The sequence below is a fragment of the Notolepis coatsorum genome (genome assembly GCF_963971535.1).
Source record: "Notolepis coatsorum genome assembly, chromosome: 1".
In the NCBI taxonomy this organism is placed as follows: Eukaryota; Metazoa; Chordata; class Actinopteri; order Aulopiformes; family Paralepididae; genus Notolepis; species Notolepis coatsorum.
The window spans coordinates 313,242,611-313,259,727 of record NC_140165.1 but is presented as its reverse complement, the minus strand read 5'-3'; the positions used below and the strand labels follow the sequence as shown (position 1 = coordinate 313,259,727).

At 41.3% G+C, this 17,117-nt stretch overlaps 1 protein-coding gene across 1 annotated transcript in view; it reads left to right on the top strand.

Moving 5' to 3' along the window:
* Nucleotides 1-1,109: 1,109 nt before the first annotated feature.
* Nucleotides 1,110-17,117, top strand: part of LOC311226206 (uncharacterized protein) — a gene marked incomplete at its 3' end in the record, with an annotated part of 57,479 nt that continues 41,471 nt past the window's right edge. The window contains exon 1 of the mRNA XM_084311581.1: nucleotides 1,110-1,226. The remainder of the gene's footprint in view (nucleotides 1,227-17,117) is intronic.

Genomic DNA, 17,117 nt, shown 5'->3' with positions numbered 1-17,117 from the left:
AACCCACCTCACCCCTGCCCACTTTGACAACCTAGGATGGCTTAGAGTAGACGACAGAGTACAGCAACTTGCAATGGGCCTGGTCTACAAGATACACTACACGACCAAGGTACCCATGTACAAGTCAAAATACTTCCCAAAGGTCAGTGAATACCACGATCACAACACCAGAGGGAGCTCCACAAATCATGTTAAACCCAGATTCGGCTCAAACAAGGGACTAAACACGTTTTGCAATTATGCCACATCAATGTGGAACGCCCTACCCAAAGCTGTAAAGGAATGTGAATCACTACCCACTTTCAAAAAAACTCTCAAAGAACACCTACGGGAGACTGCAATTCGAAACTGGCCCATGTAAATGTCCTGACCTAACCCAACCCCCTCCAATGTACAGTAAATGACCAAGTATGGTTGTCAATATTCCAATGTACAGTTTTGCTTTTACAGTTGTACAGTGTTCCCCCCCCACCCTTCCTGCCCAACCCCCCCCCCCCACCGAACCACCTCCAATGTACAGCCCCCCCCCCCCCCCACCTCCCCCAATGTACAGTTTTTACGTCAAATGTATATACTCTTTTCTGGACTCTTTTTGTATCACAAACAGTACTGTATTTGCAAATCTGGTATGTCATGAATAGATGTAGCAGTACTGTATATCTGTATGTCATGTATGTCATATATGTCCTGATGAATTGAAAATGGGGGACCCTGATGTAAACAAGACGAAAGTCTTTCTCTGGTCTGCATCCCCTTAACAATTGTATGTATTGAGCTGTACTGTACTGTACCCATTCTGCAATCTGTTAATAAACTTTTCAATCAATCAATCAATCAATCAATCAATCAATCAATCAATCAATCAATGTACAGTGTAAAATGTGTGTGTGTCCCCGAGATAAAGCTGGGAACGAGGTTAACGCGGCTAGCCAATCAGAGAGCGTATTCGCACACATAGGCTACGGGAAAAAAATCACGCATTTAGCATGACTGGTGGAAAAACTTTGAAAACGACGGTGGGTCATGCGCATGCGCAGGACCGCTGGCAGCGCTGCTCGGCAGTGCTCGCTCGTCAGTCGTCACCACTAGTATCTATATCTAATCGGCAGGACAGCGGCGCGTCTTCCTGGATTACTCCACAAACGCTTTGTGTTTATAGTGTAAAGATTACCTGTAAAGATCATCTGTAGCTACACACGCAGTCACGAAAGGGGCTAACAACAGCTGTAAGTACATTTATGTTTACATTGTTTTCCTCTCTTGTCGCTCCTTCCTTGTTGCAGCAGCGGCTCGAAAGGAGCCTTGAAGTTGTACAATCCCAGTTTAATTCAAAACAAATGCCAAATGTTTTACATTTGTAGTACTTTAGCATCTCCATGGTCAACTAACTGCTAGCATCCGCAGTGACATAATTATCTTCACACAATAACATTACATTTCTCCTGATACCGGACGCTACCCCTGTTAGCGCTATCATAGCTGTAGTTTCACGTTTTATTTTGTATTAGTCACATATAAGGTACACGTACATTACAGTAAAATGCTTGGTTACGCATGGCCCCCCTGAGAATGTGAATCACTACCCACCTTCAAAAACACTCTCAAAAAACACCTACGTGAGACTGCAATTCGAAACTGGCCCCTACAAATGTCCTAACCTAGTTGTACAGTAAATGACCAAGTAAGGCTTTGTCAACATTCCAATGTACAGTGTAAATTGTGTGTGTGTCCCCTACCCAACCCCCCCCCCCCCCCCCACCTCCAATGTACAGCCCTCACCCAACCCACCCAACCCCACCCCACCAACCTCCTCCAATGTACAGTTTCTACGCCAAATGTATATACACTCCTTTTCTGGACACTTTTGTATCACAAACAGTACTGTATTTGCAAATCTGATATGTCATAAATGTATAGATGTAGCAGTACTGTCTATCTGTATGTCATGTATGTCATATATGTTATGATGAATTGAAAATGGGGGACCCTGGTGGAAACAAGACGAAAGTCTTTCTCTGGTCTGCATCCCCTTAACAATTGTATGTATTGAGATGTACTGTACTGTACCCATTCTGCAATCTGTTAATAAACTTTTCAATCAATCAATCAATTGTGCTTCATACAGTAAAAAAAAAGTAAAAATGAACTAAATCAAGCACAATTTCGACGGCGCCCACATGGCGGCGAGGCAGCCGCGTCTCTACAATTCGTAGCCGCATTTCTGCAGACCCCTCTCTGATTGGTTGAACTCCATTTTTGCAGACCCCTCCCATTTCTGCAGACCCCTCTCTGATTGGTTGAGCGAAGCCCCTCTCTGATTGGCCCCCCGCATGAGCCGAGACAAGCTCCTCTAGCCAGGAGTCGAAACTCTGTTAACTCCAAAGAGAGAGGCTGAACGCAATTTATACGCATGGAAGTATTGATTACGCCATAACGAATCATTAAAAAAATATACCGTTAACTGGAATATGTTGTGTGTGCCTTTACACATGTTGTATAGGATTATGTAATTGGTTTGTATAGCGTCGCGTATAACGTTATTTCCCGTGACTTCACGGTTTATTCACATTTCACAACACAGCCAGCGTTCAACTTGTTTACACTCCCCATTTACTGTACAATGTAACATTTAGATTAACCCAGTTGTCTATCTGTATGTCATATGTTACGATGAATTGAAAATGGGGGACCCTGATGTAAACAAGACGAAAGTCTTTCTCTGGGGTCTGCATTCCCTTAACAATTGTATGTATTGAGCTGTACTGTGTACTGTACCCATTCTGCAATCTGTTAATAAAGTTTTCAATCAATTCAATCAATCAATAACTAGACAGTTACAATATAACATTTAGATTAATTAACCCAGTTAATGCCTTAAGAGAGAGAGGCTGGTGGTCAAGTCAAGTCAAGAGTTATTTGTCACAAGTTGTTTATTAGCCTAGACATTTTCAATTCATCGTCTTGTTTACATCAGGGTCCCCCATGTTCAATTCATGATAACATATATGACATACAGGTAGACAGATAGACAGTACTGCTACAAGTTCAAAATCTGGTATGTCATAAATGTCTAGATGTAGCAGTACTGTCTATCTGTCTACCTGTATGTCATATATGTTATCATGAATTGAACATGGGGGACCCTGATGTAAACAAGACGATGAATTGAAAATGTCTAGGCCTACCACAAGTTCAAAATCTGGTATGTCATAAATGTCTAAATGTAGCAGTACTGTCCATCTGTCTACCTGTATGTCATATATGTTATCATGAATTGAACATGGGGGACCCTGATGTAAACAAGATGATGAATTGAAAATGTCTAGGCTAATAAACAACTTGTGACAAATAACTCTTGACTTGACCACCAGCCTCTCTCTCTTAAGGCATTAACTGGGTTAATTAATCTAAATGTTATATTGTAACTGTCTAGTTATTGATTGATTGAATTGATTGAAAACTTTATTAACAGATTGCAGAATGGGTACAGTACAGTCACAGTACAGCTCAATACATACAATTGTTAAGGGAATGCAGACCCCAGAGAAAGACTTTCGTCTTGTTTACATCAGGGTCCCCCATTTTCAATTCATCGTAACACATGACATACAGATAGACAACTGGGTTAATCTAAATGTTACATTGTACAGTAAGTGGGGAGTGTAAACAAGTTGAACGCTGGCTGTGTTGTGAAATGTGAATAAACCGTGAAGTCACGCGAAATAACGTTATACGCGACGCTATACAAACCAATTACATAATCCTATCCAACATGTGTAAAGGCACACACAACATATTCCAGTTAACGGTATATTTTTTTAATGATTCGTTATGGCGTAATCAATACTTCCATGCGTATAAATTGCGTTCAGCCTCTCTCTCTGGAGATAACGGAGTTTCGACTCCTGGCTAGAGGAGCTTGTTTCGGCTCATGCGGGGGGCCAATCAGAGAGGGGCTTCGCTCAACCAATCAGAGAGGGGTCTGCAGAAATGGGAGGGGTCTGCAAAAATGGAGTTCAACCAATCAGAGAGGGGTCTGCAGAAATGCGGCTACGAATTGTAGAGGCAGCCTGTAGCTGTTCCGCAACCGTTCCTATTTCCGGGGTAGGCCTGATTGGCCCCGACAGGCACGTGACCCGCCGCGGCCACGCCCCGCGGCAGCCGCGGCAACGAGGCTGCTGTGGTTCACCTCACTGCCGCCTTCAACGCCGCCCGCAGCATTAGGAAGGAGTTCGCGGCGCCTTTCACATCACAGTCATCAGTCATAATAATATCATCAGTCATCTCTAATAATATTAATCACTGTTCAATGTACTAATATACAATACGGCTCACTTTTCCCACTTCAATGACAGAGCCGCTGTTTAATAATATTGTCGCGGCGGAGCTCCGTCGCGGCAGCATTATGTAGCAGTAATCCCCCCTTTTTTACCATCGACAAACTAGCTCAATTGGTAACGCTGCTTGGCTGTGGATCCTATGGTCCGTTTGTAATAAGTTCAATTCCCTTAACACTTTGGTTGCCTAAGGTTAAATTAATGATATACCATAGATTGCCAGCGCTATTTGTCTATGGAGAAAGTCCCCTTCTTTGCAGGGCTATAACTTTTTAAATTCTATTGCTACATTGCCATTATTAGGGCCCATTCAAAGTCCTATATGTATTGTTCATTGTGTAGCAACGTTACACTTTTTCATTCACATATTCATAGTAAAGTATGGTCTAATGTATAAGTATGTTTTCATCTCTTTCTGCAGCTTTCTCCAGAACGTGATATATAGCCCCAAATGCATTATATTGATGATGAAATACAGTTTGATGGCAATCAGCGCGATATAAAAAATTCCAACTAGACGTACTTCTAGAAGTTACTACACGTCATCTGATGTTGACCGGATGGGCGAGGGGGCGTTTATAATTCCGTGGGCAGCGTTATACCAATCATCTAATGTGGGTCAAATGTTGATAATATCAGTTATTATCGAAGACGGTAACGTTACACGCTGAAACTCACCCCAGACTCCGCGCGCCGTTGGGCGATCATCGTCGAGTAGAAATTTTATCATTATGGGATATATTATTACCCGGTCCATCTCCAGCTTGTATAATGGTATATACGTCCAAATCATGTTGTTTATCGAGTTATTGGCAATCGATCGCTATGTAGAGTGACGAGCTAGAGTCACGGGACATGTACCGAGTGGCCGGAAGCAATACGGACGTCTAGCAAAACCTCTAGTGCGCTTCCTGTTAAGCGCTTGCGCCGATCGGCCACCAGATGGCGCTCCTGAACCGCCAGAGAGCTCAGTGGGTCCTGCTGGTGAATCTCAGGCCAGCGGAGGGACATTATGAATCCGATCGCAGATTTTTGAAATATTGATATAAAGACGACGTACAGCGTCCCCCGGCAACTTTAGCATGGCCAGCAAAGACGTCTAAAGACGCCCCCTGGCAGTCAGTGTTAAGTTTTTTTTTTTTTTTTTTTTTTTTTTAACGTGCATTGCACTATAGCGTATTGTATATTGTATGTTCTGCACTGCAACGCATACACCTTACTGTAAATTGTACCATACAATATACAATATACAATACGCTATAGTTAGGCCTGCCGCGATAAGCAATAAATCGATTAATTGCCGCGATAATTAAAATGAATGCAATGATTTTGACGGGCGCGATTAATTGCTATTTGCGCGTTTGTTTTAATGAGGCGGAACCAGTGCCCCTTGCAGTCTCTCTCCGTGTGGGTTGGCCGCTGGCGTTACTACAGAGCACAGCACGGGAGCTCCGTGGGGCAGTAGCAACGCCACATATAGCTTAACTACATTTCTCAATAGTGTTGCTCCTTTTAACCAAGTAGCGTTATTTGTAGTGTAACGTTAGAATAACACAGAATAACGTTAATACAATTACATGCATCATTGTTTACAATGAACGGGTGGGGCTAGTCAAAGGACTGGAGACGGGGACAAGTTAAACATGAATTAATTTATTATAACGGGTCGTTTTCGAGTCGTGCTGCAGTGCCTACGCACCACAGCTATTCTATTATATACTGCTTTGACGCTTCCTCCTCATCGTTGATTGCCTGTAGTAGCTGCATCTAACGTTAGTAGCTAACGTTAAAACTAAAAAAACACAACCGGACGAGACAAGTTGTCGGCTAGGATAATCACAACAATACTTCCGGTCCGGTCGGTGGGCTTCAAAATAAAAGTCTTAAACACCGGAAAAGACGGAGCGGTGGGCTTCAAAATAAAAGTTTTGGGAAATAAATTTCTCAAAAAAATTCTCTAACCGGTCGCAATAATATCGCTTATCGCGATATTTTCGGGGGCAATTAATCGCCCAGCAAAATGTGTTATCGTGGCAGGCCTAGCTATAGTGCAATGCACGTTTAAAAAAAAAAAAAAAAAAAAAAAAAAAAAAAACTTAAGGGAATCGAACTTGTCACAAACAGACAATAGGATCCACAGCCAAGCAGCGTTACCAATTGAGCTAGTTTGTCAATGGTAAAAATGGGGGGATTAATGCTGCCGCGACGGAGCTCCGGTGGGAAAAGTGAGCCGTATTGTATATTAGTACATTGAACAGTGATTAATATTATTAGAGATGACTGATATTATTATGACTGATGACTGCGATGTGAAAGGCGCCACGAACTCCTTCCTAATGCTGCGGGCGGCGTTGAAGGCGGAAAGCGGTGGTGAGGTGAACCACAGCAGCCTCGTTGCCGCGGCGGGTCACGTGCCTGTCGGGGCCAATCAGGCCTACCCCGGAATAGTGTTGTCACGATACTGGAATTTCGACTTCGATACGATACCTTGAAAAGTATCGATACTTCGATACCATTTCGATACCCAAAAAAAAAAAAAAAAAAAAATATATATATATATATATATATATATATATATATATATATATATATATATATATATATATATATATATATTTTTTTTAAACAAATTTAGCTTTTGTTGCTGGTTGATTCTCCTCAGCTTCGAGTCTGGTACTATAAGAGAAGATAAATATAACACTTTTAAAACCCTTTGTTTATCTTTAGATCACACATTTAAAAATAACTGTTCATCTCACTTCAATAATTTTTATTGCAAATGCAGAACATGGTATTTTCTCAAGCAGACAGATGTAAACACTGTAATCTGTGTTGCATGTACCTCACAAACTGAACAGTTAGTAACAGTTTTTATTTAAAGATAACGAGAGCAAGCGAGAGAGAGAGAGGTATCGGTAGATAGAGAGAGAGAGAGAGAGGTAGCGGTAGATAGAGAGAGAGAGAGAGAGAGCGAGAGAGAGAGAGAGGTAGCGGTAGATGGAGAGAGACAGAGAGAGAGAGAGGCTATGCTCGGAGCATTTTAGTAATGTTACATTTTCAACAAGATTGCTGCTATTTAAACACTTGGTGGAAACGGGGTAACGTTAACCTTATGTCGACTGTAGTATTGTATGACCTCGACATAACGTTTACACGTTAACGTTACTCCGTTTCCATGCAGTATTTATAACGGTGGCCAGCTAAGCTAAGGGGGCTAACTGCTAGCAGTAGCTGGTAGCTGTAACGTTACAACGAAGCAGCTGTTAATATTATGCGCCATCAGTAGACAACGTATCATGTAGGGCTGGGCGATATGGAAAAAAATCATATCGCGATAACGATATGATAATTTTATTTTATTTCTCGATATCGATAATTATCGAATTGTTATAAGTATAAAAAAAAAAAAAAAAAAAAAAAAAAAACATTTTTATTTTTATTTTTTTAACAACAGATGTATGTTTATTTTGCAGCAATTCTTTGTCATTGCCGCCATCTTTAGTGTTACATCCCCTCACACTCCAGTTCTCAGGCTGCAGCTGGTTTAAAAGCTAAAGTAAACCGGCTTCTCTGCTGGCTGTGGCTCCAGAGGAGTTGAACAGTTCTGGCTCTGCTAGTTTATTTTCGATCTTTTGGCGCTTTTTTGGTGGACAAACCACCGCACATGTGCACTGTGACTCGTGACTGGAGTCTAGTTCTGCTAGCACACATGGCCTACTGTGTACAGACGGTTTCAAAATGTATTTTAAATTAGAAAGCAAACAAAATAAATGGACAAGAGAAAAAGAAATCTGAATTTGGTCAGTATTGTCATTTGGACAAGCAAAGCCATTACTTTAAGTTGCAGGCAAGAAAGACAAGTCTGTCCACTGTCTCTGGTTTTAAAACTGCCCTGTTGCAGGTAAAAAAAAAAAAAAAAAAAATCGATATCGATTATTAAAATATATCGCGATATTTATCGTTATCGTTATATCATGTATTAAACTAGAGTTAATGGTTTAATGCTTCAGTCACAGTGACGTTGAAAGAGCAGCTGTCACGAACCTCTTTCATTTCTTTATGGAGATCGGCGCTGGCACTGCTATAACACCGCTTGCAAATAGCATTGGGGCATTTGTAGCTTGTCCTTCGTTGTTTACTTGAAACCCGAAGTACCTCCAAACAGCACTTCTGCTGCTTTCTTTATCCACAAGCACAAGTTGCGGAGGCTCTGCATTTACCATCTTCAGCTAAAATGTTTGTTTACTAACTGAAGAAGACGGCTCTCTGTGACTCTGTGAGGGGGAGGGCTGGACTCGGAGGAGCCGGGGGGGCAAGCACGCTGAGCGCTCTGAACAGCGCGTCAACAACTTGCGGTAGAACACTCGCCAGCTGGAGCTGGTACCGATACTGCAGAAAGTATCGGTACTTCGGGAAATGAGTATCGAAGCCTTTTTAAATATTCAGTATCGATATGTATCGATACTTCGATATTTTTGACAACACTACCCCGGAAATAGGAACGGTTGCGGAACAGCTACAGGCGGCGAGGCAGTGCGGCGCCATCTTGTTGATGTTCGTTGTCAATGCATTGGTCGTAAAGGAGAATAGAGAATAGTAGTTGGGTCAACTCAAGTACCCCAATTCCGTGACTATTCTCTGGCTAAGCTGTTTTGATGATTGATTTTACTCTTTTTATAAAATATTTAGCCCCCGTGTCCCTCCCAATAATCCCAGCATTTTGTCAGATGGCCAAATCCAAAATGCCTGCTGCCGGCCGCCATCACCCAGTAGAGCAACATTTTTACTTTTAATGTCGAAACCAATTTTACCATGGTACTGCTGTACAAACTACCTTCATAAAGATCTCAGTAAAATAATTAATGAATGTACAGTATGTAGGGATGGGAATCGAAAACCGGTTCCCGTTGGGAACCGGTTCCTAATTGGCCGATGCCTGGAACCGTGTGGCTCCTGTGACTTTCGATTCCCTTAACGCTGCCAGGTTTTTCCTACAGTTGCGCGCGTTAGCATGTAGCCATAGCAGACTCTATTTGATTCCTTAAGGGCTCGAAATTGCCTGGCTTTTGGTCATATGCTCCCGAAATGCTCCCGCTGTTTGGCTACTTCTATGTGCAGTGAAAACTACTTGCATGCTTTCATTGATTTAGTTTAGGGTGAGCTAAAATTAGCCGCGGAGCTATCGCTAGCTAACGTGAGCTAACGCTATTTAATCAAGCTCACAAAGAGAGATAAACAGCTGACAGCGGATAGTACAGGTACAAATACAATAAAACAGCGAGTGGGGACTGTTCTGTAAACATTGTACTCTTTAGTTCACATATAATAAGAGCCGGATTGTTTATTTACTAAGTCCGTCAGACAGGAAGTACCATGGTGCAACATACAAATGTGTCCGTGTAGCAACACAAGCCAATACCTACAGGACAGGGGCCCGGGGAGGGAGCTCTGTGTGTCTGTGTGTGTGTGTGTGTGTGTGTGAGACAGAAGTCAGAGGAATAACGACTGTTATTCAATAGATTAAATTAGTTTAAGAATAAAAAAATAAATACATTTTAAGAGAATCTCAAATACATTATTTTATTTAAGTGTAGGCTATAGTTAATGTTTTATTTTTTACAGTTTTTGTATTTTTCTGACATGGTAAATGGCTGCTTTTTTATATAGCGCTTTTATCCAAAGCGCTTTACAATTTGTTCCTTACATTTTACCCAATCACTCACACATTCACACAACGACGGCGCAGGCAACCATGCAAGGTGCCAACCTGCTCATCGGGAGCAGTTAGGGGTTAAGTGTCTTGCTCAAGGACACATCGACACGCTGCCCGGGAGGAGCGGGAATCGAACCGGGAACCTCCGGATTGCCAGACGACTGCTCTACCTCCCGAGCCAATGTCGCCCCTGACATGGGGGCTCAACAATAAATGACAATCAGAAATGTCAAGTTGCATGTTGTTATTCTAACCAGCTTAGTTCTGTTGCATTTCCAATTTATTTATTTAAATTATAAATTGATCAGGTATCGATAAGAGAATCGATAAAGAATCGAATCGATAAGCAGAATCGATAATGGAATCGTATCGATAAAATCCTATCAATTCCCATCCCTAACAGTATGACAAGATAACTAATAGTAATTATACTTTAATAGTTGTAACTTGAACAGGTTAAGAATGAAACCACTTTAAACATGTCATGACTCATGATCAGTCCGAATCAGCATTCTTCTGAATCAGCAGATTCCAATGAATCCCCCCTCCTCCTCTGTACATCATCTCCCTCCTCATTGTCCTCTTACTCGTTTTCTTCAGCTGGTCCTGGTGCAGGTAGATGTGTTGGGAAAGCAGGTTGTGTGTGGCGGACAGGGCGACAGCGACCACCCACCAGCTCCCAGCTATGTCCGAGAGGCGTTCTTCATTCTCTTCCACCTTATGGCACGGGCTTCAGCCATGGTGCTACTCTTCTTGTCGCCATAGATAACATGTCATGTGAACTCAAAGAGCTCCTCTACCACCTCCTCCTCAAGGTCAATCTCCCCACCGCGAGAGCAGCCGTCGTGCCACAGGGCTCTCTGTCATACATCGACAACTTACCCTGCCATAGAAGCCTGAGTTGGCATCGCAGCCTGTAATACAGTGTAGCTGCACAATACAGTCAGCCATCTCCTCATAACCAGTCCATGGCAGAAGAAGGTCTCCTGCTTTCTCCTGATACAGAGCATACCGGGCCGCTGTTGCGAGATGACCGCTGCCACGACATGGCATCGTCATCGGTGTCAGCTGCATCAATGACAACAGGGCCACTGTAGCCTGACTCGCATATAACTGTGTACGCAGAGAAGAAGATGGTGTCAGCCTCAGACTGGTCAAAGCTGTAGTTCTGCATTGGTTGCTGGCTTGACAAGTTGGTGCAGTGGGAGCCAACAGAGTAGACTATCTCTGTATCTACATCCTGTGCAACAAGGTCGGTCAGATAGCTGCATATAACCTTTTGGAACCGCTCCTTGTTTCTGACACTACACAGCAGTGTTTTGAACTCTCTCACAGAGGGGAAGGGGTCGCCCAGTTTCATGTAGTAGGTGTTGGCGACATGTACCTTACCTTGTACCCGGGTCATTGACGGATAAGACTTTTCAATAGGCCAATTTTAAAATACAAAAAATAATGATATATTTGGCAATTTTTCAAACATTTGGAATGTAGTGTATACATGCATTTATGCAAAAAAAAACAAATTAAGAGATTTTAGTGTTTTTAAAGTTGAATTAATAGGACATGGCCTTAATAAAAGTAATTTGGGGCGACCGTAATTTCTCTCAAAATTAATATATTTCCTTAACATTACTAATATTTTAACAGGTATCAGTAATTAAATATACATCTTAAGAAAGACAGGCTTGTGTGCCCTTTAATTTTTTGTAAACCATGATTTCACAAGTTTATTCTATAATGGCAGTGTCTCCCTCGTAATGCAGTTACAATACCCATACTTGCTCTAAAACCCATAAAACTGATTTAAAATGTGTACAAATAGTATCCACTTAAGCATAGTATACCAGTGATTAATATTTGAGCCAAAACTGATGGATATTCTATTTTGAATTTAGTACAGTTATTGACAATCATTGGTTACCCCGCATGACAAATGGTCGCCCCAAATGATGCGAGTAGTTAAAAGTCTATTTAAAATGTTACACAATGCAGTTCAGACAAAAGAAAACTGAACAATGTTTTTATTACAATCTTTTCAAGTGGTCAACAAAAATATTCTTCAATTCATTCAAATATCACAAAAGTAAAACATGTTAACATGCGAGGGCACCTGCACTTTGGCGACCTCTACCGGCTCGGGTGTGCATATATTTTAATACAATATATATACATCGAATTAAAGCCCTATTTGTTGCCTGTCGATAGCCATTTCAGGTGACACAATCCGTTCAGCGGTTCTCGAGTTACATGCCGAGGTGTACGCCGAAGTACACAGTGTTGTACAAATACAACACCGACTCCCGGGGCTCTAGCTCCGTCAATCATTTGGCACGGTAGGTTACAAGCTTCGTCAGGAACATTCAAATCACAAATGTTAAAAACATTACACATTCAAAAAGTTTAAGTGCAATACACATTACATGCTTCAGGAACTTGAACATTTCACAAATGTCCATTTTCATGTCCTCATATCATCATTGGTTTTGTCAATGTTTGAGAGCGAGAAGGTGGGTTAAGTAGCATCACTTTTGTGATGGTAGTCACATTGGACAGGGATTAACAATTTAAGTCAATAATAAAAAGGTAAACAGAGTTGTATGTATGGAATAAAAATTAAACACCAACACAGTTCTATAGAGTCAATAAACAATAACCACCAACATAGTTGCATGGATGAAATCAATGCTAAACAACTACAACACAGTTGTATCAGTTCCTTTTAGGGATGGCACGATACCACTTATTCATGTCCGATACTGATATCACAGCCTTGAGTATCTGCCAATACCGATACCCATCCGATACTCCCTTAAAAAACAAAAACCTGTGTTTAACCTAGCCATCTATAAAACATCAAAAACTCCCCTAAAGGAAGAAATACATACCACACATGACTCAGTTATGCAATAGTGCTGCTGCTTTTTATTTTGTTCAAATTATTTAGTTAATATAATACGTTAATAAGACTACAGCGATTTCATGACGGCTTCCTGTCCTCACGTCTAAAACGTCTGTTTACCGGTACAATGCGTGGAGAGTTTCCAATCATTGGTAAACAAACATAGTGCTGAAAATATACACTTTGACTGCTGTTTTGATAGGGTTAGGGTATTTACTCTTGGCTACATTTGAAAAAGAAACACAACATTGTACTTATTTGAGATAGCCGTATCAGAGATAATGACGGTTTGGCAACATGAAGTGAGGCTAAGCGTCGGAAACCTACATTTTCAACAACAGAAAGGGGCTGGTCGTCCAGCACAATACATGTGGTTATTTTCTCGGTTTTCTTCAGCTTTGCTTTGTTACTGTCTGCAGGGAGTTTCTCTAGCTTCTGAATGGTTTCCAGCTATGTTAGCTGCTGGCATTCGTTGCACATATGAACTCGGCATACTCCCTTTCCATGATTAATCTGCAAGTGTTGTGTGGTGTTGAAGTTTCCAGTGTTGCTGCCACCCCTAGAAATACTTGCGTCGCAGATATTACACTTGGCTGTGTCGTGTTATTCCACAAGTACAATACATGCGAGTCCTCTGTATTTGTTTGTGCGTGTCTTCATTCTGTTAGCTCCACCATACAGGTCTGTTATTATCCGCTCTTAGTCTACTCTGCCCTGCGTACCTGTCTGTGACCCCAGTACGGTGGCCTGTACTCTGTGTCGTATTAATGCACAGACATTAGCATAACACCACAGGCTATTTTGCCTTTTTCTTCTTTGAGCTTAAAATAACTCCACATAGCTGACATGATCGCGGCACGCTGCTAACAAGTTGACTTACGTTTAGCTAATGCTAACGTTGTTGTCACGCTACTACTGTTCACGTGATGGCATGCTTTACGGCCTGTATCGGATCAGAAAATACTTCCTGTTTTTCCGATATCCAATCCTGTGAATTTGGCCAGTATCGGACCAATACCGATACTGAGTATCAATCAATCAAATCCTTTATTTAACCAGATAAGCATCATTGAGATTAAAATCTCTTTTTCAAGAGCGATCTGGCCAAGCAAGGCAGCAGAAAGTTTCAACATAAAAAAGAACATCACAATAAAATACAGATAAAACATTTACATCAAGCTCCAATTTCAGGCAAGTTATCAAACAGGCAAATGATCAAACACAGTTGCACTGACCAAGGGAACTGAGTTCGTAGGATTTTAAAATGGCTTTGAATTCTCCGAGGGTGACCAGTCCTGGTAATTTTAGGTCCTCCTGTATCTTGTTCCAAGATGAAGGAGCAGCATATTTAAAAGCCCTTTTTCCCAATTCAGTTCTCATATGGGGAACTTCCAGTGTTAGAACAGCTTGAGAACGAAGGGCATACTTATATTGCTTTGTGCACAGAAGCACACTTAGGTACGAGGGAACCAGTTTAAGCAGAGCTTTAACTTGGTATCGGATTGGTGCCATCCCTAGTTCCTTTTATATTATCTCATGGTAAACTGCAGGCATTTCAAATTGAGGTACATGTGCATGTTTTAACAAATCAGGCAACCTGAACACCTAGAATAAAAAGCACACCAAAAAACTAAACACTGATATTTTTTACATTTAGTTAAATTATTAACACTTTGGCTGCCATGGGTTAAATTCATTATCAACCGTAGGTTGCCGGCTCTATTTGTCTATAGAGAAAGTCCCCTTCTTTGCATGGCTATAACTTTTTAAATTCTATTGCTACATTGCCATTATTAGGGCCCATTCAAAGTCCTATATGTATTGTTCATTGTGTAGCAACGTTAATCTTTTTCATTTACATATTCATAGTAAAGTATGGTCTAATGTATAAGTATGTTTTCATCTCTTTCTGCAGCTTTCTCCAGAACGTGATATATAGCCCCAAATGCATTATATTGATGATGAAATACAGTTTGATGGCAATCAGCGCGATATAAAAAATTCCAACTAGACGTACTTCTAGAAGTTACTACACGTCATCTGATGTTGACCGGATGGGCGAGGGGGCGTTTATAATTCCGTGGGCAGCGTTATACCAATCATCTAATGTGGGTCAAATGTTGATAATAGCAGCTAGTATCGAAGACGGTAATTTTACACGCTAAAACTCACCCCAGTCTCTGCGCGCCGTTTGGCGATCATCGTAGAGTAGAAATTTTATCATTATGAGATGGCGATTTACCCGGTCCATCTCCAGCTTGTATAATGGTATATACGTCCAAATCATGTTGTTTATCGAGTTATTGGCAATCGATCGCTATGTAGTGTGACGAGCTAGAGTGCCGGAACCTATACAGAGTGCCCGGAAGTAATACGGCCGACCAGCAAAACCTCTACTGCGCTTCCTGTTAAGCGATTGCGCCGATCGGCCACCAGATGGCGCTCCTGAACCGCCAGAGAGCTCAGTGGGTCCTCCTGGTGGATCTCAGGCCAGCGGAGGGGAAATATGAATCCAATTCCAGATTTTTGAAATATTGATATTAAAGACGCTGTAAAGCGTCCTCGGCAACTTGAGCATGGCCGGGAATGACGCTGTAAAGCGTTTTTAGGCAGTCAAAGTGTGTCGGTTATGACATCATACGGTGACATCACGAATTTTCCAGAACGTTCGTATCATACTGTGACATCAGAAATGTTCTAGAACGTTCGGTCATGACATCATACTGTGACATCACAAATTTTCCAGAACGTTCAATCATGACATCATACTGTGACATCACAAATGTTCTAGAACGTTCGGTCATGACATCATACTGTGACATCACAAATGTGCTAGAATGTTCTATTATGACAAATAAGACGGGTTGACTTTATCTAAATCCAATCAATATTCCTAATGCCGTTTCAATGTAAGGTTATAAAAATAAACATTCATACAATACAATATAGCTTTGGCTCCTACAGTCAACATTCCCCAAAGATATATCAAACACGAAACAAACTTTGATCAGATTATAATGGAGATGTTGCACAGTGCAATCCACTGAACATTTATTGTTGAAATATGTCACTGTTGATCATGAGCTGGATATAACTTATGGTTTCAAGGGATGTTAAACCTACTGTAGAATCAAAGTAAATGTTAGTGATTCAAATCCTCATTTAGAGGTAGGGGATCCACCACAGCTTGCCCTGCTGCTCTTCTCTACTTCTACACCAGCCAGCACTGGTGGAGTGTTCTCCATGGATGGTGGTGTCAGGTCCAGCATCACCTTTTCCATCTTTTTCCTTCTCCCTGTAACCTCTGGATGCAGCCTTCTCCCTCTCCGATAGCTCATCTGACTTCACATATGGAATCTTGCCCTGTTGTTTTCTTCTCGCTGAAACAATAGTGTATAATGTGATACTAATTCTGGTGGGCTAAATTACATACAAACTTAATGATATTTCATAAAATTAACATATGCGGACAACATTTGTTTGTATATTATGATGGAAGTATATGTGCAAATGCTTCATAATTTTGTCAATGAATGCAAAACATGTTTGAAATTATGCCAAATAGGGCAAGGGAAATATTTAAATAGATTTAAAGTGACTTTAAGCCGGTTGTCCAAATAGAAGTCAATGCTGGACGGTCGCCCCACATGGACATTTGACACTTCAGATAGCAGAAAAATTACCAATAACTCAAATGTTTGGAGGAGTTAGAGTGGGTCTGTATATGGGGAACACTTGATGAACATTGTTACTCAGCTGATAGAGTTGTACCCTTCTTGCTGTCTTGTCGTACAGAACTTGTAAGTCGCTTTGGATAAAAGCGTCAGCTAAATGACTAAATGTAAATGTAAATGTAATATTAGAGATACATGTAATCTTTTTATGAATTTTTGTTTTTTTTAGGTAAGAAATTCAGTGGGACAGAAAAAATAGGCGTCACGTCATTGACCCACCCGCAGATCTCGCATGTCATCTTTAGATGAGTGTTGTACAGGTAATTTACACAGATGATACGGTCAGCATCACCATGGCAGGCAAGGATGATTGATGACACCTTGTGGACACATAGTCCAGCCACTTGTATGGGGTGCCATCTTGCATCTACCGGTCTTCTGCTGATGGACTTGCCAATCCTCCAGATCATGCCAATGTCGACGAGAGCAATGTA